This window comes from Gnatocerus cornutus, chromosome 7, assembly GCF_029298725.1.
Source record: "Gnatocerus cornutus isolate USDA-ARS CGAHR chromosome 7, icGnaCorn1.1, whole genome shotgun sequence".
NCBI lineage: Eukaryota > Metazoa > Arthropoda > Insecta > Coleoptera > Tenebrionidae > Gnatocerus > Gnatocerus cornutus.
Genome location: NC_142239.1, coordinates 448,115 through 452,556, shown reverse-complemented (window position 1 = coordinate 452,556; position 4,442 = coordinate 448,115). Strand labels below are relative to the sequence as shown.

At 34.3% G+C, this 4,442-nt stretch overlaps 1 long non-coding RNA gene across 1 annotated transcript; it reads right to left on the bottom strand.

The window, feature by feature from the left end:
* Positions 1-395: 395 nt before the first annotated feature.
* On the bottom strand, positions 396-1,913 carry LOC148170554 (uncharacterized). The gene is made up of 2 exons (XR_015770375.1): positions 650-1,913; positions 396-595 (listed from the first exon to the last, which is right to left on the bottom strand). It is a non-coding gene; the product is annotated as an uncharacterized LOC148170554 (long non-coding RNA).
* Between the last annotated feature and the right edge of the window lie 2,529 nt (positions 1,914-4,442).

The window sequence follows — 4,442 nt, the reverse complement described above, 5'->3', positions numbered from 1 at the left end:
ATCTCCACACGGTGCACGAACGAACAGACATTTCGGACCATCTTGGCGATTTTTTCTTGTAATTGTGGATCAAGTCCAAAAGAAATATGACCTTTTCGTCTCCATCATCGACATCACTTTTAAGTTGATCTAGTACGTCAATGGCCTTTGAATGCTTTTCCAATTTATTTTGGGTTTTCACAAGTTTTGCAGCACACCGAGCATGAGACCGTTTTTCCTTTTTCAATTCCAAAGCAAGGGCTTTACATTTTTCTTCCAAACCTGCAATATCAGTAGAGGACGATTCTATGGGCTGATGGTCGTAAGTTTTCACAGCGGGCAAATTGGTTTCACAGGAATTACTTGGATCAGCAGGATTGGAGGTACAGGAAGGACTAGAACACTAATAAAAATGATCAATATTAAAATTGTTTATTAACTATTGTTTAAACCCTTTCAAAAACTAATGAGAAATAACAATATAAATGAAATAAACTTAGAAATTTGGTCGGGATTGATCCCTTCATCAGACGAAACCCGGTAGCAGTTTTTCGAAAACATCCCGCTTCGAAATGCTTCTTGCAAATTACAGTGTGGTCTGCAATTTTGAATGGGTCTGTAAGTCAATAAAAAATACAAAAGTGTACATTTATTTATATACAGTACTTACTATAATGCTTTTTGAAGAAATCTAACCACTCTCTTCTGACACTAGCATCGTGGGGTATTTCACAAAGGGGTAGCTCATTGCTGCGGCACAAAGCACAACGTCTACCCATTGTTAGAAAGAATTTAATCAAAATAGAGAATGTAGCAAGCCCACAAATAACAAAAACGACGAACTAATTTGCAACAAAAAGACCAAACTAACAACGAAAACACCCAAAATAATTATAAAACCAACACCAAATTAACTAACAAGACTTTCAAAACAGTAAGCAGCGATAATAAGAGTTACGATTTCAAAAACGGCGACAGACAAAGACTGTGGACAAAGATTTCGAATCGGCAGATAGGTGACGCCACAATCCGCACGTCCATGGCTTGCTAGACGGGAACCCGTTTTAATAGGGAGCGAACAGGCCTCTTATACGGATAGAGTCGGTCTTGAAACGATAATATGGTTAGCGCCATCTAGACCAGGATGGCGCGCGACGCTCTTTCGGTCGATAATTGAGTTTTGTCCGTTCCGCTGCGTTCTGCGTGCGTTGACAGATGATTGACAGTTTCAGTCGTTTCAGTGTTGGTTTGGTGTTAATTGTTAAAGCTGCTGGTAAGTAATAAAATGTCTTGTTATTTATTAATAGTATTATAAGTTTATAAGTTAAATATAAGTCGTCTGCTTTTCGGTAATTTTTAACGGTTGTGTCGAAAATTAAAATAAATGAAACATCTGAACAGCCACGTGGTATAGCGTATCGTTTTCCAATGTCGTAAAAGAAGAAACGTTGTTTTCACGCCCAAAACATGATAGCAATTAATAGAATAATTAAAGGGGCATACCTACCTATATTCAGTTTATAAAAACGTTTATTATTTGACTTCGCACTTGTCATCCAGTAATTTCTCACAAGATTTTCCCAAAAAGAACGTACCTACAGCAACTTCCCACCAAGCAAAAAAAGCTTGATGTAAACTTTCCTCAAACTTGCGAATCAAAGTGTAAGTTTCCAAGCATACTTGCGATAAGCTTGCTGAATTCTTGCATAAACGTTGAAAACGACTTTCTTAAGCTTGATTGTGCAAGCTTGAAACCATAAGCTTGACACAAGCTTGAAACCACAAGTTTAGTGCGAGCTTGAAACGACAAGCTTTTAAAACGATTGTAACAGAAAGGTTATTTTAAGTTAACATATGAAAGGTTATATTAAAATTGCAGTTCTGTAAATAAACTCAAATTTTCAAATAAAGATGTTTATTCTAAATTCAAAACGAAATACAATAATAATAATAAAATAATGGTAATGGTATAAAAGAGAAACAAGAAAGTCGGTCGTCGTGATCTAATTCTAAATGAAAACGGTTAAAAATGAGTAAAAAAACTTATAGTATCATCAAATTAGTCTGATTTATACCATAAATTTATAAAAATGTCTGGTCTACTACAATGGGACAGCTTGAAAAGGTCCATAAGTGCATGTAATGAGGGTTTATTTACCCGAATTTGCACCCTGCGATGAAAATACTATGTCCAAACAGGTCAAGCTGTCTCGTCATAAATATCAAAATACCACAAAGCTGTCCGGTTGTGGTAGGCGGTAGAACATAAATTTATATGATTTTATAATAGCTTAGATTAACTTGGATGAACTATAAACTGTAATAGTTGGCGGCACCAAATAGTGCTTTTATGGTTTAATTAGGGTACTCACTACACAGAAGGGCTAAATCGCCACAGCACTTGATTCTTAATTTTGTTTTTTATGCTAGGCATATCGAGATTACCCCACACCCCTTCTCAAAACTAAAACCGACCATCAGACAGCAATGGTCAAATAGTCAATTATGCCAATGTCTGTCATAAAATAACAACATTTTAGAATCTGCTAATGCGGTCTTTTAGTCCTTTTGTGTAGTGAATTATGCTAAAAAATCACTAATTGGTCCGGCAACTGCCCTTACGAGATTTTCGCCAGCCCGCTTCAACCTCGTTCTCGAATGGTTGAACCAATCCATCATAGCCATCTTGAACTCGCGGTTCGTGACTGTCGAAAATGAACTTCTTACAGCATCTATAGTTAAAGAAAACAGAACTACTTATAAATAGTTAGCTTCAAGAACGAATGACACTTTTTCTATAATTCTTGGTTTCTTCTCTGAATTGGTACACGCACATGCGCCCATTTTCATTTGTACTTACCACATCAACTTTCTGTAAGCTTACTATAAACTTACCAAAACAAGTTAATCTAAAGTTTCGTAAGGCAGCTTATCGCAACGTTGCTATTAAGTGTAGATGGAAACTTACACATCAAAGTATATTGTAAGTTTATTTTAAACTTTCAAATTTAAGTTATTTTGTCAAGTGAATATCAAGCTTTTTGAAAGCTTTTGTAAGTTTTCATGTTTTGTGGGTTACATCCAAGAATTTTCATATATTTTCAGTTTGACAGAGACCCGCGACCAATCACGAGGGGTCAACAATCATATGCTATTTCAAAATCTAGACTTGATGGAGAAAAACTGAGCACAGATTTGAATTCAGCGTGTCAAAATACATTAAAAATGATCCTTACATCTGCAGTCCAAAAATTTTTGTTATCAAAAGATGAGTTATCTGTTTACGTTGTCATCATCGATTAAATTATCATGAAAACATGTCTTTCCCACACTTAGATTTATGCGGACTAAAAAACATGACAATCTCTCTTAATTTCAGATTATCTTAATTTCAATTTGCTTTATCTGATTCTCTTTATGGAGTGATTTTTCTATATACAGGGCTAGTCACGAGAAGATTACTTCTGAAAATGATTTTTTCGCAACCCAAAATACTAATTTCTTGAGTCACTTGATACAACCCGAATCAGAAATGAAATGCTGAATCCACGATTGCTTAGGCTTTGACAGTCTCACTTTGACAATTACGGAAAAAGAGGTTACGTGAGTGTCCATAGACAACCCAGTTCAGTTTCGATGTGGATATCTTTACGATAAAGGTCCGCAGCAGCTACAGCATTATTTGGCATTCTCCGTAGATGAGAATCATGTCAGTTTTCTCATCATTTGAATAAGACTTTGTGACGGGTTTCTCAACTCAACCTAACATACCATGCGTGTTAAGGAGAAAAATTATTGGTCGAGCACTTACAGCTTCGGTATAGGACAGATTAATAAAGGTACTTCGAACTAATGGGGCTCTAAAGGAACGGAATTAAGAATAAAGACGAAATTAAAATAAATAATGTCAAAGTGACATTGACCACCCCAAATGACCCCAAAGCAATCGTGGATTCAGCATTTTATTTCTAATTCTGGCAGTATCTAGTAGTTCAGGGTATTTGTATTTTGGGTTGCGGAAATATAATTTTCAGAAGTAATCTTCTCGTGACTAGCCCTGTATTTAAATAAAAGTCTTTAGTGTATTCCAAATATGAATAAAATATTTCTTCCAAAGTAATATTATAGTATTCTCTAATTTCTTGAGCTGTTTTTGTATTTGTATTTAATAATTTTTATATAATTAGGGATTTAAAATTACGAACACCCAATAAAATCCTTATTGTTTTTTTTAAATTATTTGGTGAAACCTATATAATATCTTTTGTTATTATTTTTTTTATAATATGATAATTCATTTTTAATATTATCATAATTTATTATTTGGTATTGTATTTTATAATTTCCTAAAATTTTCTTTAAATCTTTCTTAATATCGTGTAAATTCAGTGGGAGATAGCTATCCTCCACTGAAATTCCATATTGTATAAAGCATAAAAGATCATTTGGTATTATTATATTTT